Source organism: Schistocerca gregaria, chromosome 3, assembly GCF_023897955.1.
Source record: "Schistocerca gregaria isolate iqSchGreg1 chromosome 3, iqSchGreg1.2, whole genome shotgun sequence".
NCBI lineage: Eukaryota > Metazoa > Arthropoda > Insecta > Orthoptera > Acrididae > Schistocerca > Schistocerca gregaria.
In genome coordinates this window covers 934,201,962-934,228,229 of record NC_064922.1, presented here as the reverse complement: position 1 = coordinate 934,228,229, position 26,268 = coordinate 934,201,962, and the positions used below count along the sequence as shown (strand labels likewise).

Here is a 26,268-nt window from a genome sequence, read left to right as displayed (position 1 = left end):
TGGCGGGGTTTGAGTGTGGATAGAATTGTGAACTGAACTTTCTTCAAACGTAGATTAGCGGGCTGATGATCAGGCTTAAAGACAATAAAGAGCTTAAATAGAATTACCAACTTCGCGTTCTCGTTTGAGTAAACAATTACTACCATTCCAATAACTCAATTTATTTAGGAAGATTGCTCATAGATTGTATTTCAGCAAACATGTATCGCGGCCTCCGGTGAGCGGCTATTAAATTGCAGTTTCTTCAACACTGCTTTTCTGCAATTTTTCCAGTAGCTGCTATCAGGAGAGGCGAGTGCAGCAACTACCTAAGAAACGAGGTAGGTGGATTTTCTTTCAGGGAAAGGAAACTGCGCGATAAGAGCCTGACCCGTCGCAATGTTACTCTATTCTGTGCAAGCTCTTTCATCTCCCAGTACCTACTGCAACTTACATCCTTCTGAATCTGCTTAGTGTATTCATCTCTTGGTCTCCCTCTACGATTTTTACCCTCCACGCAGCCCTCCAATACTAAATTGGTGATCCATTGATGCCTCAGAACATGTCCTATCAACCGATCCATTCTTCTAGTGAAATTGTCCCACAAATTTATCTTGTCCGCAATTCTGTTCAATACCTCCTCATTCGTTATCTGATCTACGCATCTAATCTTCAGCATTCTTTTGTATCACCACATTTCGAAAGCTTCTATTCTCTTCTTGTCCAAACTATTTATCGTCCATGTTTCACTTCCATCTATGGCTACTTTCCATATAAATACTTCCAGAAATGCCGTCCTGACACATCTATACTCGATGTTAACAAAATTATCTTCTTCAGAAACGCTTTCCCCGTTATTGCCACTCTGCATTTTATATCCTCTCTACTTCGACCATCATCAGTTACTTTGCTCCCCAAATAGCAAAACTCCTTTACTAATTTAAGCGTCTCATTTCCTAATCTAAGACCCTCAGCATCACCCGATTTAATTCGACTACAATCCATTATCCTCGTTTTGCTTTTGCAGCACTGTTTTGCGTTGCTCGTCGACTAAACATTTCAACTACTCTCCGACCGAGCGAGGTGGCGCAGTGGTTAGCACACTGGACTCGCATTCGGGAGGACGACGGTTCAATCCCGTGTTCGGCCGTCCTGATTTAGGTTTTCCGTGATTTCCCTAAATCACTCAAGGCAAATGCTGGGATGGTTCCTCTGAAAGGGCACGGCCGACTTCCTTCCCTAATCCGATGAGACCGATGACCGCGCTGTCTGGTTTCCTTCCTCAAACCAACCAATCAAACAACTACTCTCCGTGGCCACATGCTGTTCTCACGACTGGATATCTCTCGTCCCGCCTCCCGCCCCCTGTTGTCATTAGCAACTAGTATTGTGGTCGGACGGTGGACAATGCGTGGGACATCCCCGTAAGAGTTCGGGGAATATGCGTGCATCCGCACAGGAGGAGGTGGTCATGGCCGGTATTGCCAGAACTATATACTTATATGGGTATGGTATCTGTGCTTTCGGACATTCGTTCCACGATTAATGAGTGTGTTGGAGTGGGACATTACGAAATTAGTGTGTCGGCATACAAGGTGAGAATGTGGGTCTGGCGGGAGGCGTGCTGGAGATAGTCCCTGCAGTCGCAGTGTCTTCTGTGCCCTCGGTGGCTCAGATGGATGGAGCGTCTGCAGGTGGAGATCCCGGATTAGAGTCGCGGTCGGGGCACACATTTTCAACTGTCCCCGTTGATATATATCAACGCCGGATGAGATTTTCACTCTGCAGCGGAGTGTGCGCTCATATAAAACTTCCTGGCAGATTAAAACTATGTGCCGGACGGAGACTCGAACTCGGGACCTTTGCCTTTCGCGGGGAAGTGCTTTCCATCTGAGCTACCCAAGCACACTCCGCTGCAGAGTGAAAATCTCATTCTGGAAGTATCCCCCACGCTGTGGCTAAGCCATGTCTCCGCAATATCCTTTCTTTCAGGAGTGCTTGTTCTGCAAGGTTCGCAGGAGAGCTTCTGTAAAGTTTGAAAGGTAGGAGACGAGGTACTGGCAGAAGTAAAGCTGTGAGGACGGTGCGTGAGTCGTGCTTGGGTAGCTCAGTTGGTAGAGCACTTGCCCGTGAAAGGCAGAGGTCCCGAGTTCGAGTCTCGGTCCGGCACACAGTTTTAATTTGCCAGGAAGTTTTATATGAACGCTCGTCAGCAGCTGAAGGTATTCATATAATTCTAGTGACGGTGAACTACGGTCTGTAGTCTCATGTTGTGCTCACCACTGGATACCTCCAGCCCGCCCCGTGTTGCCATTAGCAGGTAATATTGTGATCGGGCGGTAGACAATGCGTGGGACGTAAATTTCACCGGCCTGTTGCGATCTCGCACTCTACATCTACATTTATACTCCGCAAGCCACCCAACGGTGTGTGGCGAAGGGCACTTTACGTGCCACTGTCATTACCTCCCTTTTCTGTTCCAGTCGCGTATGGTTCGCGGGAAGAACGACTGCCGGAAAGCCTCCGTGCGCCCTCTAATCTCTGTAATTTTACATTCGTGATCTCCTCGGGACGTATAAGTAGGAGGAAGCAATATATTCGGTACCTCATCCAGAAACGCACTTTCTCGAAACCTGGACAGCAAGCTACACCGCGATGCAGAGCGTCTCTCTTGCAGAGTCTGCCACTTGAGTTTGCTAAACATCTCCGTAACGCTATCACGCTTACCAGATAACCCTGTGACGAAACGCGCCGCTCTTCTGTGGATCTTCTCTATCTCCTCCGTCAACCCTACCTGGTACGGATCCCACACTGATGAGCAATACTCAAGTATAGGTCGAACGAGAGTTTTGTAAGCCACGTCCTTTGTTGATGGACTACATTTTCTAAGGACTCTCCCAATGAATCTCAACCTGGTACCCGCCTTACCAACAATTAATTTTATATGATCATTCCACTTCGAATCGTACCACACGTATACTCCCAGATATTTCACAGAAGTAACTGCTACCAGTGTTTGTTCCGCTATCATATAATCATACAATAAAGGGACCTTCTTTCTATGTATTCGCAATACATTACATTTGTCTGTGTTAAGGGTCAGTTGCGCTCCCTGCACCAAGTGCCTATCCGCTGCATTTGTTCCTGCATTTCGCTACTCGACAGTTTCCGCCCTGGGCACGATGGCTGCAGAGCGCCGCCCCGCGACAGGTGGCTGCCGGCAGCTGCAGCGACGCCGGAGGCTCGGGGAGCCCTAATAGCACGCCAGGGGGTGGGAGGGAGGGAGGGAGGTGGGGGTGGACACGTGCGGGGGCGGCGGCCGAGCGTATCGGGAGCGGCCGGCGGCCCGCGGCGCGTGGTAGGCTGCGCCGTCGGTGCGTGCGGTCGTTGACTGTCGCCGCCGGGCGCTGGCGGCGTCCGCTGACCGTGACCGGCCGGCCGGGCCCAGAGCAGGTGTCCGCGCCTCCTCCATTAACGCTCGCTGCCTCCGGCGCGCGCCGTGTTTGCCATCGGCGGCACTCTGCTGGTACTCCCAGCCGAGAGCCGGGTTCAGCGCGACAGGTGTCTCGCCAGGTGGCCGAGAGTGCACTTGCAGTCGCGCCAGAGCGGAGTGCGAGGGCGGTAGGAAGGACCGGAAGAGAGATCATCCATTAACGCCCTGTATACGATTTGGTCATACGGAGCGTGCTGTCCAACGTCAACGTTGAGCGTGCTAAGATCAACGTGCTGGTGAACACTCAGAAATGATGCGACGTGTGCATACGGTACGTGAGCAAATGGAATACCACAGACTAACACAAGAATGCCAAATTGCTTGTCATACCTTCCAACCGTGAAACAGACGCAGTTCCGAGGGGAGAAACGAGGACAGAAGCCGAGAGCAGAACCGTGTTAAGCTAGAACGCCCTACGATAAGGGACGGACACCCACGTGGCCAGCCAACCGCCAGGACCAACCCCCAGCCCATGTTAAAAGATAGAGCCCTCCAGAAGAACAGTATAGATCTTACAATATCACTGAAAGGGCGACACCAGCTGCAAGTTTTAGCGTGAGACTTTTCGCGTCTCTGTTACGTCGGAAACGTTAAAAACACTGTCCCACCACGAAAAGTATAACGTTTCTCATTGGACAGACAGAATTTTTGTTGGTGGAACTTAAGGTTAACATTGAGACCCTGATTGGTCAGATGAAAACACAGCCAGATAGTTGTTTTTAAACCAACTTCGGTAAATTGTAGTAAGGAGAAGTTAGGAGAGAGTTGTTTTCCGAGAGGGCGAGCTGGATGGCTGCTGCGCCGGCCGCCGCCCCCTGATGATCACCGACAAGGTAATGAACGCACGCGATGCCGCATTTTTGAGCGCATAAGGCTTCACTCAGAACTGCAGAAGTCTCATCTGTTACACCTTTTTGCATAATACTAGTGTCGATCGTCAATTGAAGCTCATGGTATTCACATTTGCTACATAAGTTAAAATGTGAAACGCGATGATTTTTCTGTTATGTAATTACTGAGAACCAACATCAGCCACAGTAATTTACGACAAGTTAGATAGGTAATTAAAGATAATTGGGGGTCACAGTAGATAATTTTGATAGTTTTCTCTTTTGTGAAACTTAATTTAAACCTAATTATACGAGGGTCGGTCAAAAAGTAATGCCTCCCATTTTTTTTCTACTTAAAAAAATTAAGTTAAGTGAAAAATTTGAATTTGGCGCCATTCCTCAAACCTTCTTCTGCAATCCACTGCACTAGTAACTTTCTGTGTCAACAGGTGGCAGCACAGCAGAAGTTTGTAAGATGGCCGACATCGATGTTCGTTTGAGACAGCGTTGTGTGATTGAATTCTTGAATGCAGAAGGTGAAACGCCCATACGCATTCATGAAAGACTGAAGAAGGTGTATGGTGTTGTGACAGTGGATGTCAGCACTGTTAGACGATGGGTTCGTCGTTGTAAGGAAGCTGAAGGGCAAACACCGTTGACTGATGAAAAGCGGAGCGGCAGGCCGGTGAGTGCAGTGACTCCACACAACATTCAGCAAGTTGATGACATCATTCGTGGTGACCGTCGGGTGACTGCAGATGAAGTGTGTCGCATTATTTCTCTTAGTAAAGGCAGTGTGATCACGATTATTAAACAATTGGGGTACTCAAAAGTTTGTGCATGGTGGGTTCTAAGAATGTTAACCGATCAGAATAAAGAGGCAAGGAAAACAATAGCCTCCCAACACTTGCAGCGCTTCCGTTTGGAGGGAGATGAGTTTCTGAAAAAAATTGTGACCAGGGACGAAACATGGGTGCATTTTTTTGAACCCGAATCAAAGAGGCAGTCAATGGAGTGGCGTCACACAAGCTCGCCGAGGAAGAAAAAATTCAAAACTGTGCGATCGGCAGGGAAAGTTATGGCAACAGTTTTCTGGGATACAGAGGGTGTGATTCTGGTTGATTTTTTGGAGCAGGGATGCACAATAAATTCTGTTCAATACGTCACAACCCTCAAAAAACTTAAAGCACGTCTTCAGCGAGTTCGCCCAACAAAATCAATGGCAGATGTTCTTCTTTTGCATGACAATGCAAGACCGCACACCAGTCGTCACACCTCTGACGAGATTGTCAAAATTGGATGGGAAGTTTTGCCTCATCCCCCATACAGCCCTGACCTGGCACCATCAGACTTCCATCTGTTCGGGCCACTAAAAGAAGCTCATCGTGGGATTCATTTTCAAGATGAGGAGGCCGTCAAAACATCCGAGCGTCAATGGCTTAGGAAGCAGAGCTGTGATTTTTACCGTACTGGGATACATGCCCTTGTTCAAAGATGGACCAAAACTGTAGAGATGGGCGGAGATTACATTGAAAAATGACAAAATGATCCTCAATGTTGTGGTTTTCAACCTATGTAATTGCATTTAAATTTCCTGACAATTAAATGTAGAAAAAAAATAGGAGGCATTACTTTTTGACTGACCCTCGTAGATGTGATATGGCATAGGTCGTTCTTCGATCCATTGTAGAACTTTGAAACCCATTAAGGGAATATTCGTTCACATTTTTGTTGAACGCAGTTGGTTTTTATCATCCTGTATTAAAATACACTCCTGGAAATGGAAAAAAGAACACATTGACACCGGTGTGTCAGACCCACCATACTTGCTCCGGACACTGCGAGAGGGCTGTACAAGCAATGATCACACGCACGGCACAGCGGACACACAAGGAACCGCGGTGTTGGCCTTCGAATGGCGCTAGCTGCGCAGCATTTGTGCACCGCCGCCGTCAGTGTCAGCCAGTTTGCCATGGCATACGGAGCTCCATCGCGCAGTATTTAACACTGGTAGCATGCCGCGACAGCGTGGACGTGAACCGTATGTGCAGTTGACGGACTTTGAGCGAGGGCGTATAGTGGGCATGCGGGAGGCCGGGTGGACGTACCGCCAAATTGCTCAACACGTGGGGCGTGAGGTCTCCACAGTACATCGATGTTGTCGACAGTGGTCGGCGGAAGGTGCACGTGCCCGTCGACCTGGGACCGGACCGCAGCGACGCACGGATGCACGCCAAGACCGTAGGATCCTACGCAGTGCCGTAGGGGACCGCACCGCCACTTCCCAGCAAATTAGGGACACTGTTGCTCCTGGGGTATCGGCGAGGACCATTCGCAACCGTCTCCATGAAGCTGGGCTACGGTCCCGCACACCGTTAGGCCGTCTTCCGCTCACGCCCCAACATCGTGCAGCCCGCCTCCAGTGGTTTCGCGACAGGTGTGAATGGAGGGACGAATGGAGACGTGTCGTCTTCAGCGATGAGAGTCGCTTCTGCCTTGGTGCCAATGATGGTCGTATGCGTGTTTGACGCCGTGCAGGTGAGCGCCACAATCAAGACTGCATACGACCGAGGCACACAGGGCCAACACCCGGCATCATGGTGTGGGGAGCGATCTCCTACACTGGCCGTACACCTCTGGTGATCGTCGAGGGGACACGGAATAGTGCACGGTACATCCAAACCGTCATCGAACCCATCGTTCTACCATTTCTAGACCGGCAAGGGAACTTGCTGTTCCAACAGGACAATGCACGTCCGCATGCATCCCGTGCCACCCAACGTGCTCTAGAAGGTGTAAGTCAACTACCCTGGCCAGCAACATCTCCGGATCTGTCCCCCATTGAGCATGTTTGGGACTGGATGAAGCGTCGTCTCACGCGGTCTGCACGTCCAGCACGAACGCTGGTCCAACTGAGGCGCCAGGTGGAAATGGCATGGCAAGCCGTTCCACAGGACTACATCCAGCATCTCTACGATCGTCTCCATGGGAGAATAGCAGCCTGCATTGCTGTGAAAGGTGGATATACACTGTACTAGTGCCGAGATTGTGCATGCTCTGTTGCCTGTGTCTATGTGCCTGTGGTTCTGTCAGTGTGATCATGTGATGTATCTGACCCCAGGAATGTGTCAATAAAGTTTCCCCTTCCTGGGACAATGAATTCATGGTGTTCTTATTTCAATTTCCAGGAGTGTATTTCCTTTTATCAATAGTGCAGTTTATAAACAGTTGTGAGTAGAATAAAAATTCCAATGGTAAACTTGACTGCTTTTTCGACGTTATTTTACCAGCTAACTAAAAATAGGAAAGCGTTGAGCCCCTTCCACTAAATTTAGTTAGTATTAAGATTCTTTTACAGGGAGTGCAGTGGAGCTGACGCTGAAATCATTAAGTATTTGGTTATATCATCGCTAGTCTCACTGAACTCTTCTGAACTCTACAAGTCATGTGTGGTCTGGCGTCTCCTTACCAGCAGCAGGTCCCACGTTCAAACTAGTCAATTCCCTAAAAAACATGCTCAAAGCGTCGTTGCGCGAATGTGGTGGGGAGACATGACTTAGAACAAACAGACACCACGCAGAATGTTAGACAATTAATGACAAAGATTTATACAAGTTCCATTACAAACGGTGTGATACAAATTTGCAATACTTATCCACATAAGATGAACAGTATTTCACCATTCCCACAATTTAGTAAAACCCCAAGGTCAGCCTTACTTGATCACTCTTCCTACCCAGTAGCAGAATCTTTGCAACATGTGAATTACAAAGCGTAAAAGAAAAACGAGCAAAGTAACTCTATACAAGCAGCGCAAGCTGTCCTATAGATTAAGCCAATCGAACAAAATCACCCCTCAAAAACAGGTGAACTTGTATTTACGTAACATCAAATATTACAGCATATACTAATATTAAACTAATAATAAAGTATGAGAACGTAATAAAAACGCAAATGTTGGGAAAAAATTTGATACTGTCGAGTCGCGAACCACAGCCATAACAACCTACTTAGCACGGATCAGTGACGCTACTCACTCCGCTAAACAGTCCAAACACTATTCACGTTCAATCATAGTATCTTACCACTTCCTAAAAAGCTTAATGGTAGATGTGTTACTAGTTGTACCAAGAACAATGCGTTCTGGGTGGATCTTCAGTGTGACACTGCCTTCAAACGGCATACTTTCACAATACGTAAGTTACAATAATTCTTGTGCCACGAATATGATGTTGGTTCAAATGGTTCTGAGCGCTATGGGACTTAACATCTGAGGTCATCAGTCCCCTAGAACTTAGAACTACTTAAACCTAACTAGCCTAAGGACATCACACACATCCGTGCCCGAGGCAGGATTCGAACCTGCGACCGTAGCGGTCGCGCGGTCCCAGACTGAAGCGCCTAGAACCGCTCAGCCACAGAGGTCGGCGAATATGATGTTTCTCATTATTTTATTGCAATGAATCCGATAGTAAACAACGGGTTTTACAGTGATTCTCAATTTGCTGGTGCTCAGAAACGGCATATATACGTATAGGCTTGATATGAATGCCAATATGGCGCCTCACAACTCTGTACTGAAGGGAGACGGCGCGCGTGTGGCGTAGGTGGCGTTGGGCCATCCCATTGGTCAACGCTCAGACGCACGCTCAGCATACCTGAAATGTTAGATATTGCTCTGCACGTTCGGAAAGAATCACGGAAGTGCTACTCCATGCTATGACGTCAGAAACTCGGCGCGCTCAACGTTCGGATGCACGGTCCGTGTGCCGACGGATTTAGAGACGAAGCGCTAGCGACATTTGGACTGGGACGTGGAAAGAAATAGGTCGCGTCATTTTTAACGAACGAATCCCGGCATTTGTGTATCATCCGGCCGCGTAAATGTTCTATCAACGTCGCCGTCGTCGTCGGCGCCAACCTAACGATGGTGTGAAGGACCATGTTATACTTTTGTAGTTTTGTTTTTTATTGCTTTGCATTGAATCGCTAATAAAATAATAAAAAGCGAATCGCGTTTTTATCGCAAGCAATACGACTTTGGAGTGTGTGTCGATCCGTGTTTTGAAAGGTATCGTACAAAAAAAAAAAAAAAAGAAAAAAAAAGATTCACTTCAAGTGGACCTTTTACTACACTGTAAAGGCGTTTTTATATCAATAAGCGAGCTTAAGGGTGAAGTAGCGATGACGATTAAACATGCGACAGTAGCAAGACACTGGACTCGTATATGGAAAGGGACAAGTGGACGCGAGGCTTCATTCTCTGTACAGTCATCCCAATTTACGTGTTTCGTGGTTTCGCTACGTTGCTTAAAATGGGAAGGACACAGCTGACATTATCACTCAGCGTTTTCTCGACATCGGAAGAATCATAAAGAAGCTGTCAACAGCGGGTTCCATATATATAACAGTAGGTGATACAAATTTTGGGTCATGCAAAACAAATGTATTAATGACCCAAAATGTGTGTCATCTACTGTTAAAGATGAGGAAATAAGTTACTGGTCGTAGACATAGAAACGGCGTGTTCTTACCAGATGAATGACTGGGGAACTGAAGAGGTTGTTCCGGGAGCAGATAAACATGGGACGAGGAAGGCTGATTATATGACCCCAACGTCCAGTAGAAATCTTTCTCTATCTTTCTCTCTCTCTCCCAGCTAAGTCTGCTGCAGGTCGCGTCGTCCTGTTTGAACTCTGTGAGGACGGGACGCCAGGTGGGTCGCTGTGCGGGGTCGTTATTCGGGCGTCCGCGGTACCGAATGACACCGCGACCATTCTAATACCCTGTCCCTCTGGATACATAACGCTTCGAGCCATACATAGCGAACAACTCGTGAAGAGGTACTGAATCGAAACGCGGACAGCACAAATTTATGGAGCGATTTGGCTTAAGAGAAGGGGTACGATAGTAGCACATACTCTGAGGCATCGAGGTACCGTCAGCTTATTAATGGATTGTGCGTAAAGGGGAAGGTGGAGGGTGAAATTGTACTGGGAGACGATGACTGAATGTCGTGAGCAGCATCCGGTGGCTTAGGGCACAGCAACTATGCAGAGATGAACAGGCTTGCACAGGGTAGAGTGAAGAGTTTTCATAAAACAGTTTTAGGGCTACGGACCTCAAGAAAAATAACACTGGTTTTAAATCACTTTTGTACAGGGATTGTGCACAGGTTGCAGTCACTGATACCTTAATATATACTCGATTTGATGTGTCACTTGTTTTTCCTCTGCATCTAACAGTATTCCCATGAAAATGTAGTTTGTTACCTGACGCTTTGTGCACGGTTGTAACCGCATCAGTATTCGGACTACGCCTGTCGGTATAAACTACACGCTTTGCTTTCACGCCTCCACACTTCACCCCAGCCGGCCGTGATGGCCGAGCGCTTCTAGGCGCTACAGTCCGGAACCGCGCGACCGCTACGGTCGCAGGTTCGAATCCTGCGTCTGGCATGCATGTGTGTGATGTCCTCAGGTTAGTTAGGTTTAAGTAGTTCTAAGTTCTATGGAACTGATGACTTCAGATGTTAAGTCCCATAGTGCTCAGAGCCATCTGAACTTCATCGCATGACCTGCTGCCCAGGGGGAAATAAGCATTAATGCCTTGCTCTTGCAACATTTGCTTAGAGGTACTAAGCAACCTTAAAACATAATACTCCTAAAGCTGTAATTAATAGTCTGAAAATGAAGTAAATAGTGGTGTTATGTTGTTCAGTACACCGTCCTCAGTCAATACGATTTCCTCTAACAGGCAGACTGATTTACGAGAAACGACTGCGTACGAAAGCGTAATTTCTTAGCGCTACGCCAGACCAGTCGTTCGGCCTTAGACAGTGTCATCCGCGCGAAAGTGGAGTGGGTCACGAGTTTAATAGAAAATATCCACGTAAATCTGATTGTGGGGAAGGTAGATGTGATTTGAGATTCTCTGGAAGAATCCTAAAGAAATATAATTCATCCATGAAGGAGGCGACTTACAAATTTATGGCCTGACTGACTCGCGGTTACTGTTCGTCATTTGGCACTAAAACGTATGTCCACTCAGTGATAAACATAGTTAGTAACATACCACTGGAAAAAACAAGCAATACAAAAAGGACTAGGCACACTTCGTTATACAGCTCACAAAAATAATTTCAACCCCGACATAATCACGGAACTGTACACATGTCACGAAAGCATAGCAGGATACAAAACGAAATACGCCTGGCGAGAGAAAGACCAAGTCAACTTAAACCAAAGTATTTCGACAATTTACCTGGGTCGAATGTTCAACAAGACAATCGAATTGTTCAAAGCCACAAATATACAGCTTACGCACCATGAACAGCCTCCAAATGAAACTACGTTCGGGTAACACTAAATCCTCAGAATATGGTAACCAAGGTACAAATAAAATCAGGAGTAACAGCTACAGTAACTTCTACATCGACCAAACAGGACAAATTTTAACATTAGATTCAAAGAGCGCGTCAGAAAAGCGACAATAACCAATTGAGTTGCTTTCTCTATCTGAAAAATCAAGACCACGCAATCTATAAAATTAAAAATGCATCACACATACTGCATAGAATAACTGCATAGAATACCCGAAGGTCCAACCACGAACATTCCTGGCGAATGAGAAATTTATACGCTCACGAGGAACTATCCAAAAGAAATATCAAACGAATTCTATGTATCTATCGCTTCAGCCTTGTCCTGCAATTATGCAGGGTCAGCCATCGTTAGTCGGATTTGGCATGTTAATGTTTAAGGGGTGGCCGGAAGCCCTTCCTGCCGCCACCTCGTACCCCCCCCCCCCCACCCCCCCGGGGGCGGAACATGGGGACCAGCCCGGTATTCGCCTAGCGAGATGTGGAAAACCGCCTAAAAACCACATCCAGGCTGGCCAGCACATCGGCCCTCGTCGTTAATCCGCCGGGCGGATTCGATCCGGGGCCGGCGAGCCTACCCGAGTCCAGGAAGCGGCGCGCTAGCGCTCTCGGCTACCCTGGCGGTTAGAGGGATTTTAAACACAAATTCTAACTAAAAATCTTTATTGAAATGGTAGAGTAGGAAAAGGGAGAAAATTAAAAACAAATAACACATAACAAACAGAGATAGTGTACGTCCAAATCCAACACATGCGAAATAACATCAGCGCTGTCTGTTCGCATATGCCAACGTGTATCATCATAGTAAGAGAACTGTCAAATTACTGTTAAAACATATTCAGCAGTAATAAATATTGCAATTGCGTAGTTTTACAAACAACGGTGCACCGACAGTTACATGACAATGTCGATGTATTACGAACGTCAAGTTCATGTAGATATGAGTGCCAAAATGTAATCAAACCAACATTGTACCCGCAGGTTACTCGAAAATGGTAATGAGAGCGGAAACAGATCTGACATGAAATAAAGGCTGATAATTACGTCGCTGCTGTTCTGGGCCTTCTGTATAATATCTAAGTTAGTTTGATGAAGAGGTAGAGATAATTCAAAGAATAACTGGGCGACCCGTTCATCCAAACTGTAAAATGGAAGTGATCGTATAGGCGCCAGTGGCCGGGAGTTCACAGTCGGGAAGTTCGGCCGCCGAGTGCAGGTCTTACTGAGTGCGACGCCACACTGGGCGACTTGCGGGATGAAATGATGATGAGGACAGCACGACACCTAGTCCCTGATGGGAGAAAAAATCTCCCTCCCCAGCCGGGAACCGAACCCGGGCCCCCGTGCGTGACATTCCAGCGCACTGACCGTTCAGCTGATTGGGCGGACATCTAAACTGTAGCAGAGTGACGAGCAGTGCTCAACAATCCCCACTGAGAGGTCTGCAGGAAAGAATCGGAGTACTATCTGAAGCTTCCGTTGTGGTCGACACTAAGCTGAAAAACGTGACATTGAAGGTTTAAAAAAAAATATTTATTACAAACCATAATTATACGATATTAACCAACTTCCTTATCTGATTAGTGGGTCATAATAATTATACAACCGGTAATTATGTTGCAGCTAATTAGAATTTTCAAGTGAGCTGCAGGTAGTATTACATACAACGGGTATTTAATATCTAGTACCTAGCACTTATATCTGTTTCTTATAACTAATTCCCATGGCCTGCAGCGTCACATGTGTGCCAGTGAGATATAAACCTACTTTTGATAGCCTTGCTCATCGAGCTAAACCCGAAGAGCGTGCCCCACGCACTGGGCAGTCCACGGTGTTGATTCGCTGCAGTTCCCTAGCATAGTTTTCCTAAACTAAGTCCTACAAACTAACTTATCCCACGTCATTTCCGGTGCATGTCCTTATCGGCAGCACTGACCCGCCACTCCCTCAAATCCTGCACGTGGCGGATTCCAACTGTGACGGAAGTCGGCCAGTCCACGCTCAGGCGGTATGGGAATGGGGCCCTGGACGCAGTCCAGTAGGTTGTCTCAGTTATTCAGTTCATGTCCCTCAAGTATTCTGTTAAAACTTTCAGTGATACCTCTTTGGCCAATGTATTTAGCAGTTGGAAGGTGTCCTCAAGTCTAAGCAGTTGTGTGTGTCGTGGTTTGGAAGTCTGTCTCTAAATGTAGTCGCATCATCATCATCATTGAAGAGTGGGCACTCGTAAACGACATGGTCGGGAGTACCCTGTGACACGCCACAGTCAGACGCGGGTGTAGCCCTCTTCCCAAATAGACACAAATAATTCGGGTAGAGTCCATGGCCAGTGAGAAAATGGATCAGTTCTCGTGTTGGCTTAAAATATTTCATGTCCAAGCGCTCCCTCACATCTGGTATGAACTGGAAAGCTCTACGTCCAGTTTCTTCTACCTCCCAAGACCCCTGCCATAGATCCTCCCCTCTTTTCCTTATTTCCGTTTTGTCCTCCACCCTCACACCCATGATATCTACAATTTTCTCATAATTCCCTCTTTTTTTGCCCAGTACCAAGCCACTTGTTCCCTTATTTTGATGTTCAGAGGGCAGAGCCCCATTATGACTAATAGCGCCAAGCGCCACCCCCCCCCCCCCCCCCCCCCCTGGAGATGTTCTGTAGGCCCCTCAGTATCATACTTCTCTGGACCCTTCTCACTGTCATGGCGGCCACAACCCTCGTGAGCCTGTGCGCCCAGACTCCCGAGCCGTAAACCACTATTGAGGCTAGGATGCTGTTATGGTAAAGTTTAATCAGGTGTGGGGGGAGATGGTATCTTTTGTGTCCTATCGAGATGAGCAGGTTTCAAAAACCCTGTGGACGAAACTCAGAGGGTACGGTTTACGGAGCAGATGGACCGGGGCCAACGCCTGAATGCGGGCTTGCGCTCTGCGGTGCGGTTCGCTTACGTCCTCGCACGCAGCTGCCGTGCCGTGCCGCGCCGTGCAAGCGCGCTCTCCTTTTTTCTTTCACTCCGCCCCTCTGCTCCATTTTCTCCCGAGGGCAGACGAGTGTTGACTGCCCGCACGGCAGCCTGTACCTGTTACCGCTCCGTCCAGCGCGTGTGCAACAATCTGCGAAGAACTTACCTCGTCTCCTCCAATGGACTGCGGTGATCGACCGATCATGTTACGCACTGACGAGGAGACTTGCGACAGAACATCAATACGAGCGGGGATAGTCTGAAAAGTTTTCGCCCTGATAGTGATAATGAGAAAGTTTTTTTCAAATACCTTTTACTTTTAAATACGTGAGTTGGATAAAAAGTAGTGGCAACACCACATTACATGAAGGACGTGCCTCACACGATATGCCCACTGACCTATTGCAAATATCATACGTATACTGATGACCTTCAGTTGTATCCAAGTGCGAAACCAAGCAATCTTAAGAAAGCTATTGAAAATTTAAATACTCACCTCGATGCACTATCAAAATGGGCACAGGACATAGGACTAAAACTAAACCCGTCTAAAATCCAAGCGGTACTGGTTGGTCACTCTAAGCTCATTAGCCCAAAACATTGGAAAATCCGTACCATCTCTTATCCTATATGGAACAAATATTAACTTCTCTCCCTCAGCAAAGAGTTTGGGAGTAATAATAGATGAAAATCTAAATTGGACAGAGCACCTAACTGCAGTGTGCAAAAAAGCATCAGCATCCCTTCATGTCTTACAGAAATATAAAAAACTCTTCCTTTTCGATCTGAAAAAGAAGTTAGTACAAACGCTTACACTCCCAACCATTGACTACAGCGATATTATCCTACAAGGCCTCTCTCAGGAAAATTCGCGACGTCTCGAACTCGTCATGAACGCCTGCGTCCGATATATCTGTGACGTTCGACTTTTTGATCACATTTGACCAGCATATGCAAAATTGTCCTGGCTGCGGCAGACAAACGCAGAGATTTCCATTCACTCTGTCTCATCCACTGCCTTATAAATGTACACTGTCCGTCATATCTCTCCTAGTCCTTAACATGACAGAAATACACGTTCCCATCATAATAAAATCCTTTCTGTTCCACTGCATCGCTCAGTCACTTTCTCCAAGTCCTTTACAGTTGCGGGAACCCGACTCTGGAATAACCTTCCTCGTTTTGTTAGAGAACTTAAAAACATGTCTGGCTTCAAAAAACAGTTAATGACGTATCTGCTTAACCAACAGTAATGCCTTCCTCTGTACATAAATGCACTTCACCTCATTACTTCCCTCTTTCCCCTTTCTTAAATCTCCCTTCCACAAAACTCGCTATACTAGTAAATATCTACTTTACACACCGCGATATTAATGTACATCTGCACATATCTTCATTGCTATTGCCAATTTTTCTCATGTTTATAATTATTATTTGATTTTTTTACTGTTATTATTATCAGTTTAATAAGTCACAGCTGCAAAATACTAACACGAATTCTTTACAGACGAATGGCAAACCAGTAGAAGCCGACCTCGGGGAAGATCAGTTTGGATTCCGTAGAAATGTTGGAACACGTGATGCAATACTGACCCTACGGCTTATCTTAGAAGCTAGATTAGGGAAGGGCAAACCTACGTTTCTAGCATTTGTAGACTTAGAGAAAGCTTTTGACAATGTTCATTGGAATACTCTCTTTCAAATTCTGAATGTGGCAGGGGTAAAATACAGGGAGCGAAAGGCTATTTACAATTTGTACAGAAACCAGATGGCAGTTATAAGGGTCGAGGGGTATGAAAGGGAAGCAGTGGTTGGGAAGGGAGTAAGACAGGGTTGTAGTTTGTCCCCGATGCTATTCAATCTGTATATTGAGCAAGCAGTGAAGGAAACAAAAGAAAAATTCGGGGTAGGTATTAAAATCCATGGACAAGAAATAAAAACGTTGAGGTTCGAGGATGACATTGTAATTCTGTCAGAGACAGCAAAGGACTTGGAAGAGCAGTTGAACGGAATGGATAGTGTCTTGAAAAGAGGATATAAGATGAACATCAACAAAAGCAAAACTAGGATAATGGAATGTAGTCGAATTAAGTCGGGTGATGCTGAGGGAATTATATTAGGAAATGAGACACTTAAAGTAGGAAAGGAGTTTTGCTATTTGGGGAGCAAAATAACTGATGATGGTCGAAGTAGAGAGGATATAAAAAGTAGACTGGCAATGGCAAGGAAAGCGTTTCTGAAGAAGAGAAATTTGTTAACATCGAGTATAGATTTAAGTGTCAGGAAGCACATTTTTGAAAGTATTTGTATGGAGTGTAGCCATGTATGGAAGTGAAACATGGACGATAAATAGCTTAGACAAGAAGAGAATAGAAGCTTTCGAAATGTGGTGCTACAAAAAAATGGTTCAAATGGCTCTGAGCACTATGGGACTCAACTGCTGTGGTCATTAGTCCCCTAGAACTTAGAACTACTTAAACCTAACTAACCTAAGGACATCACACACATCCATGCCCGAGGCAGGATTCGGACCTGCGACCGTAGCAGTCGCACGGTTCCGGACTGCGCGCCTAGAACCGCGAGACCACCGCAGCCGGCGTGTGTGTGTGTGTGTGTGTGTGTGTGTGTGTGTGTGTGTGTGTGTGGTGCTACAGAAGAATGCTGAAGACTAGATGGGTAGATCACATAACTCATGAAGAGGTATTGAGGATTGGGGAGAAGTTTGTGGCACAACTTGACCAGAAGAAGGGATCGGTTGGTAGGACATGTTCTGAGGCATCAAGGGCTCACCAATTTAGTATTGGAGGGCAGCGTGGAGGGTAAAAATCGTAGAGGGAGACCAAGAGATGAATACACTAAGCAGATTCAGAAGGATGTAGGTTGCGTTAGGTACTGGGAGATGATGAAGCTTGCACAGGATAGAGTAGCATGGAGAGCTGCATCAAACCAGTCTCAGGACTGAAGACCACCACCACAACAACAACTACATTATTATTGCCTTTAACGTACTTTGTACGTGAAGCACCTGTTGTAAAATACTGCCTGCATTTACTTTATTAAGTCTTAGTCACTACTCTTTATTCATATTGTCACTAGAGTAATCTAATTTTCTCATTGAAACTATTGTCATGATGTAACTTTGATGTCTGAAATGCTGCATGTGTGCAACACTGGTCCGATGTAAGAGGGGGCCTCACGCCCCGAATCTGATCAGGTTAAATAAATAAATAAATAAATAAATATAGCAGAAGGTCAGTCGAAGTAGTGGAGTGCGTCGCGACGGCAGTGTTTGAGCCATTTGCTGCGCGTGCAATCTGAAATTGCGGAATGCCAGTAGAAGCGCCGTAACAGTATGTTCAGGAAACACAAACAATGTGCGTAGATCACAGCTGAAGCGCCTCGAAGTCAGGGGGCACAACAGTGTTCTCTTCGGGCAGCACATCCAATCATCCTTCATTACGGTGAAGGATGCCACACGGCGAATCCCTTGCAGAAGCTCATGAATACGCGAAAGGAAAGGAGGGTCGGGGGGGGGGGGGGGGGGGGGGGGCAGCATATTGGGACCCCCACCTGATGTGAGCCCGTTCACCAAAATGAAGGCGCTCCCACATGGCAAAACACAAGAGAAGACATAGTTTGTGCTGTAGAGCACGTGCTACAGGGTACGACACCTTCAGTCTCTGTGGGGAAAGGTGACAGAGATGTGGAGCGATTATATTGAGGGTCTGTACTTTTGTTAGTAACGTCTGGTAGTGAACCATTACGTGATGCCAGTACTTTTTCACCAACCACGTGTAACCTCTATTAACATCATTAAACGTCATTAAACGTCATCTAGCGGGGTCCCAGTGACATTATTCCATCTCTGTTGAGCTCCTCAGGATGCGCCACAAAATTCTCGTCAACAGTTGCAGTCGCTTCATGATTGGACGAAACACCTAACCAGCACGAAGACTTCAAGATTTTGGAAGAGACGGAAGTCTGAAGGGGCCAAATCTTGTTAACGGGGCAGTTTTCTGAGCGCAGATACCTAGATTTTCCCATGGCGAGACACTTTTCTAGCCAGGTGCATTGTCGTGATGAACGTATATCGAAATTTTAGAGCCATATCTGTTGGAAGGTTAAAGTAATATTACCAGTCTCTTTATGTACCTTTTTAAGAAAGCTTATTAGGTGAATTCTTTCCCTGGGTCAGAACAACGATGCGACCACCTACTCCTCCTGATAAAGACGTCTTCACCTTTTTGGAGCTGAAGAACCGGCTTCTGTACACTGTCCCGACTGATGTTTTAATTCTAGTTTGTAGGGGAGAATACACTGTTACATACTGATGTAGAAAATCACTCATTTCTGCGAAAACGACTCAAACAGTGCCCGCATCTCGTGGTCGTGCGGTAGCGTTCTCTCTTCCCGCGCCCGGGTTCCCGGGTTCGATTTCCGGCGGGGTCAGGGATTTTCTCTGTCTCGTGATGGCTGGGTGTTGTGTGTTGTGCTTAGGTTAGTTAGGTTTAAGTAGTTCTAAGTTCTACGGGACTGATGACCACAGATGTTAAGTCCCATAGTGCTCAGAGCCATTTTTTTCGACTCAAACAGTTTTCGAATATTGTAGTACGAATTCGTTTATGATCCACTTTGAGCAGTTGCAGGACTCATCTATCCGGACCACGTGTAACTTGGAACTTCCTGGAAGGGGGGTGTTAAACCTCCCATCGAATTATCACTGTAACCTGGACACCCCATGCTCACTAGGTAACGAACAGTATTCAATAATCGTTCGTAGGAGATGTTTGTAAGCGACCTTTCTCGACGATGAATCTCGCTTCCTTCGGATTTTTCCACGAAAGCAGGTCTCGTTTCCAACAACAAGACTTCTCTGAGATTCCCATCTGCTCCGGAAGTAAACCGCAGAATATTTACGCTTTCGTTTTAAACCAGTTTGATCGACGCTGGTGAAATCAAACGATATCAGATCATCCTGCCTTGGTAATAATATGGCCATGTAATTTCCTAGCAGAACGCTACCGAGAGCCTGCAACACGTCATTTATACGCAAGATGTTTCAAAACGACACAGAAAAAAATCAAGCAATTACAGAACCTGTTTTAAGTTAGAATGATACTATTTAGTCCGACGTTTTAGTATTATTAATTACTATTAATACTTGTACGCCTATCCTGAAGATGAGAGCTAATATCTCTCGCAACGCCTCAATTGACCGGTTTTAGTCGTCAGTCTTCTAATTGGTTTTATGCGGCCCGCAACGACTTCCTCTCCTGTGCCAATCTTATCATCTTACACCCAACTTCCTCAATTAGTTGTTGGATGTCTTACAATCTGTCTTACCCTACAGTTTTGTGACATAAAATGTGAGGAGCAGTATGTCGCGTAATCTGTCCTGCACGCCGCCCATCGGCAAGGAAGTGACGCTTGCGGCAGCAACGGCGGGTGGCCCTTCTGAGGACGCCACGGAATCCCCGAGATGAGTCGAGAGCTCCAGTGGAACTTAGTGCGCCTGGCACCTACAGTATTCAGTATGAGTATCGGGCAAGACGCTACGCTGCGTTCTGCAGCGCCGCTTGGAGCATACCAAGCTTAGTTCACCTTAGACAGAAGGATAAACCAGCGGTTTTACACAGTCGGGACGAAGGCCGTATACACGATTCTGAGCAAACCACAATACTGTCCATGGGCAATACATCAGTGGTCTCGTGAAGAGACACAGAAGCTGGCTACAGTAACAGGTGGTACGGTCAATGACCGTGGTTAACCATGCTGGGATTCGAAGGCGGCACCACTTCCAACCCCACCTCGCTCTGTGGTACTGGGAGGGATCGGAGATTGGATTCAAATTAGGGTCGACCACGTTAATAATAGAGACGAAGAACTGTATAAACTGGCTAGGACGGTAGGAAAAACAGACCGAGATTTTCTCTCGGTGATAAACTTCATCGATTTATTGGAACGACAGGGGCCTTAATTTGGAATGCCATCGTAGGATGTTAGCTCCCAATCTAGCGGAAAGCCATTACAGCGTCTTGGAATCTGCGACACTTCGGCCGGTCTGCATTGTATGCTGTGCAGGAATTCTTGTACTGATAGCTTAAGACTATTGCCTTTAAAATGCGTTATTGTAATTGTAATCGTAAGTATTGTTGCTCATGTGCAGTAAAGAGCGGTAAATGAAGCTACGAGAACGAACAGTCGTCTTAGTTTCCTCGTCACATTTTATTTTGCACACGACGTTCTTTTCTATTTTGCAGATCATTAATAAAACCATATAAAAAGTTATTGGCCATCAACAAAAATTACGATTTCCTTCTTCCTCGTATCTGCCACTTAAGCGCCCATTAAATTAGCAATGAAAGGGGCCGAAAACAAACGATAAATATTATACATCTATCTTTACAGCGCGTTTTACTCCGTAAAACCGGGTCCCGTTTACGGCTTACAAACGAAGCGACGATATCTTTGGCAGTGCTAACTGGTCTTTCACATTAACGAGTTAAGTGCTGATTCGAATTCTGGTGAACTCCAGGCACGCGAGAAGCCCGAGAGGCTGTAACACCGAACGATATTAGGAGTGATTTATAAAAACACATGATCAACAGCGAGAGTACAGACTAAGTATACACTGAGGAAGCCCATTTTGCAACAATATGTAAAGAACGACAGTGTGCTGGAAACACTCATTTTCTCGCCACTGTGCTATACTGGCATCTCGAAACTACTTAGGAAGGTGCACTCACACTGTGAAACAAAACTTTCTGGCACTTCGCTGCATTGTGCTGGCATTGACACTTTACAGAACTTTACAGTTCTGTAGCAGTCGAAACATCGATAGTTATTATAACTGTGTTGCTCCCATTCAGTTTTCAGCTCATTAGACGCTAATGTTACGATCGGTCTCTGGCGATATTTCGAGAATAGAGCTGATAGTTGTTAACGAAGGAACGCCGGAAAACCTAAATTGGGATAGCCGGGTGCGGACTTGAAATACGTTTTCACGATATGCACTATTTTTTCACCCATTAGGTAATTATTGTTTGTGTTCATCTACATCTACATCCATACTCTGCAAGCCACCCGACAGTGTGTGGCGGAGGGTACCTTGAGTACCTCTGTCGCTTCTCCCTTCTATTCGGATCTCGTATTTTTCGTGGTAAGAAAGATTGTCGGTATGCCTCGGTGTGAGCTTAGAGCCATCCTTATGGTCTCTTCGCGAGATATACGTAAGGGGCAGCAATATATTACTTGACTCGGTGAAGGCTTCAACAAAAGCCCGTACCCAGCTACTGAGCGTCTCTCTTGCAGAGTCTTCCACTGGAGTTTATCTATAATCTCCGTAACGCTTTCGCGACTACTAAATGATCCTGTAACGATGGGCGCTGCTCTCCGTTGGATCTTTATCTCTTCTATCAACCACATCTGGTAAGGGGTCCCACACTGTTCAGCAGTATTCAAGCAGTGGGCCAACAAGTGTACTGTAACCTACTTCCTTTGTTTTCGGACTGCATTTCCTTAGGACTCTTCCAGTGAATCTCAGTCTGGCATCTCCTTTACCGACGATTAATTTTATATGGTCATTCCATTTTAAAACACTCCTAAAGCCTACACCCGGATAATTTATAGAATTAACTGCTTCCAGTTGCTGACCTGCTATATTGTAGCTAAATGATAAAGGATCTTTCTTTCTATGTATTCGCAGCTCATTACACTTTTCTACATTGAGATTCAATTGCTATTCCCTGCACCATGCGTCAGTTCGTTGCACATCCTCCTGCATTTCAGTACAAAAAAAATGTTCAAATGTGTGTGAAATCTTATGGGACTTAACTGCTAAGGTCGTCAGTCCCTAAGCGTACACACTACCTAACCTAAATTATACTAACTTTCAGTACAAGTTTCTATTGTTCCAACCTCTCGATATACTACATCATCATCCGCAAAAATCCTCAGTGAATTTCCGATGTTATCCACAAGGTCATTTATATATACTGTGAATAGCAACTGTCCTACGACACTCCCCTGCGGCACACCTGAAAACTCACTTCGGAAGACTTCTGTCCATTGAGAATAGTATGCTGCGTTATGTTACGTAGGAACTGTTCAATTTAATCACACAATTGGTCTGATAGTCCATATGCTCTTACTTTGTTCATTAAACGACTGTGGGGAACTGTATCAAACGCCTTGCGGAAGTCAAGAGACACGGCATCTACCTGGGAACCACTGTCTGTGGCCCTCTGAGTGTCGTGTTCAGATATATTGAACTGTTACAGTCCACCGGGCTAGTATTTAGTGAATCAACGTATTCAGATATGACATGCACTAAGAGATTCGTGCTATAGTGATGTGCACATTAGACGACTGCTGCATGCAGCGTTCTGTGCAGGGAACGGCGAAGTATACTTTGCGGTTCGCTCGCCACACGCTCCATGTGTTGCCATCTCTGGTAACTGGCAACGCTGGGGTGAGCGCCACAGCGGGCCACTGTTTCTGCTTCTGAGTCTCCCTAAAAAAGTTTTACATGTTTAGAAAACTATCGTTGTAGACTGTTAACGTAGTAGTGCTTCTGTCTGTTTCTCACCATCCTCAATGATTACGTACGCGGCTGAGTACCTTCAATCTACCTACACTAACAGGAAAATCAATGTCGGCCGTTGTGGACGAGCGGTTCTAGGCTCTTCAGTCCGGTACCATGCGGTTACTACGGTCGCAGGTTCGAATCCTGCCTCGGGCATGGACGTGTGTGACGTCCTTAGGTTAGTTATGTTTAAGGAGTCCCAAGTTCTAGGGGACTGATGACCTCAGATGTTAAGTCCCAGAGTGCTCAGAGCCACTTGAACCATTTGAACTGCATTGTATTGGAGCTAAGTCAACTCAGATGTGCCCAAATTTTTGCTGGTCGTACGGTGGTTGCTTCCGTAAATAATGTAGCCGAAGTGTTTGATGTTTCAAAATACACCGTATCGAAGATTTATGCCGCCTACAGAGAAGGCGAAAAAACATGATCCGCTAAGTCACAAAGCGAACGGAAGTGTGTACTGAGTGATCGTGACAGACGTGATTCAAGAAGATTGTGACGAAAAAAAGGACGACAGATGCAAAAGTCACTGCAGAAGAGAATGTCGCACCCCGAACCCTGTCAGCAACGAAGTAAAACGAAGGGAGCGCCCTGAGCAGGAAACTGTACGGTGAGCTGGAATCTCAGTAACACTCATCAGTGATGTCAATGCCGGTATCAAGAAAACGTGTTGTTGAAGCCATAAAAACCTGGACTATGGAGCAACGGAAGAAAGTCATTTGGTCGGATGAGTATTGTTTCACACCGTTTCCAACTTCCAGCCGAGTTTACGTCCCAAGAGTGAAATACGGCGGGGGTTCTTTGATGATTTCGGCACCCATATCGTGGTATTCCGTGGTCTTCATGCTTTGCCACGTCGCGTTATTTCGAAGGATCATGTGACAATTTTGGATAATAAGCTCCACCCTATGGTACAGTGTTAGTCCTGAATAGTGAAGCTGTGTCTCAAGACGACAGGGTTCCTTTTCACACAGCGCACGGTTTCGAGGGCGGGTTTTGTGGGCACGAGGATGAATTGTCGCATCTTGTCTGGCCACTACAGTCATCAGATTTCAAAAGTACTGAACCTTTGTGATTTACTTCGGAGAGAAGGGTGCGTCATTGCTATCTAACACCATCATTGGTACCTGCAGCTGTCACTATGTTTTAGGTTGAATGGTATAATGCCCTTGAAAACCATAGGGACCTGTAGATATTCGTTCCGAGCCGCTTTGAATGCCAACCACTTTTCTACACCATACTTGAGCATGGTAATGCGTCGTGTTTTTCATGTTTCCATATTTTTGTGCAGCCCCTATATGTGGTAATGCAACAGTAGTTAGTAATATTGGCATTTACACTACTCCAGAAGGGCTGTATAAAGCCTTAGACGTATGAAGAAAGGAAAGGTATCTGTTGACAAATGATTGTCTTTCAGTATAAATGATGGAAGTGAGAGAAAAGTATTACAAAAGGAATTTGTATTGTGCCAGCACGGTAGAATAATTCCCTAAATCTGGAACTACGGTATATCTATCTTCCCTTCCTAATATACAAGGTATTAGGTAAAATTATTACCAATAGAACAGGGAAAAACATATGGTTTTAACACGTCGAAGGAATAAGTTCACTTTAAAGTACGAGTAGTACAATGGATTAGATGTCGGGAAAGAAATTACACATTGTGAATACGAACTTCACGACCAAATTTCATAGGTTGTTCGGAGACATTTTTCGAATATTTTGGTACAAGGGACCCGAGTTCTGTGGAGGCTTGTTACGGAGTATTAATGTAATTATTATTTATTCGGTTTGTTATCCCAGTTGCTTTTCTCCCTCTTAAAACACATTCACAACAGAGAAAAATCCTGCAATGAGCAATCACCGCAACGTCATGTGTCATCGGTGACCATAGATCCCTTATACCAAAATATTGCTGAAGAGTCTCCGAAATGTCTTCGGCGGAATTAGAGTGCTGGCAGTGGAACGTAGAAATGACGTGAATCACAGCAGTGTTGATGTGCTTTTGTTTCGACGGTTATTCCCCAACTGAAACCATTAATCGCAAGTAAAGAATGATAAAAGAAACTTTTGAACATTCTCTCAATTTTAATACCGTAAGAGCTCGTGTTTGTGAAGCAGAGTGATTTTACTTCCGTAATTCTATGACTTGTACTCTCCAAGACTAAATTTGTCTAGTTTTTCTCTTTCGTTGCGACGGAATCTTCTCACGAAATTCCAATCACCAACTTTCTCATCCGAATGCGAAAATATTTTCTTGACACCGACCTACATAGGGAGGAACGATTACCAAGATAAAATAAGGGAAATCAGAGCTCGTACGGAAAGGTACAGGTGTTCGTTCTTTCCGCGCGCTATACGAGATTGGAATAACAGAGAATTGTGAAGGTGGTTCGATGAACCCTCTGCCAGGCACTTAAATGTGATTTGCAGAGTATCGATGTAGATGTAGAAAGGAAAGCTATTATTATCCAATGAAACGAATGCAGAATAAATCTAAAGAAATTCGGGAAGGACAAAATGTCGAAATATTATGCTGCGTCCTTCCATTGTAAATTATCATATTTTATAAATGGTGAAACTAAGTATAATGTGCATCTGAAGATTTGTACGATACCGAAGACTCATGATGAAGACTAAAACTGATTCACATAGCGAATTTTTCATCTCAGACTTCCGCCGAACTCTTTTACTTCGTAAAACTGTTACTTCGCAAGCGTAACAGCTGTGTAATGCAGTCATTTTTATTCCTTGTACGCTCGAAAAGTTGGGAACGAGTCTCGCCTGTCGAGATTAGCAGTGATGGACAGGCTTTGCGTCCGGGCGAGACTACAGCAGTCAGCGACGCTCCACTTGCGGTAAGCCTTGGCGTTGCGGGTTGCGTCTAGAGGCGTGCTAGGCGGAGTCGGCTCTCTTCTAATGCGCCACTGAGCCCATCTCGTGCCGTGAGTCGTGTTACATCACGCCAGTATCTGTGGTTTACACACCACGCATGCTTCGTTGTTTGATTTGGGTGAGGGGACCAAACAGCGAGGTCATCG

The 26,268-nt window shown here is 45.8% G+C and overlaps 1 protein-coding gene and 1 non-coding gene across 2 annotated transcripts in view; one reads left to right on the top strand and one right to left on the bottom strand.

The window, feature by feature from the left end:
- LOC126355821 (spidroin-2) overlaps positions 1 to 26,268 on the bottom strand; it is a 714,550-nt gene that overhangs the window by 71,258 nt on the left and 617,024 nt on the right. The window lies entirely within an intron of this gene.
- Trnas-uga (transfer RNA serine (anticodon UGA)) lies at positions 2,075 to 2,149 on the top strand. Its single transcript has one exon. It is a non-coding gene; the product is annotated as a tRNA-Ser (tRNA).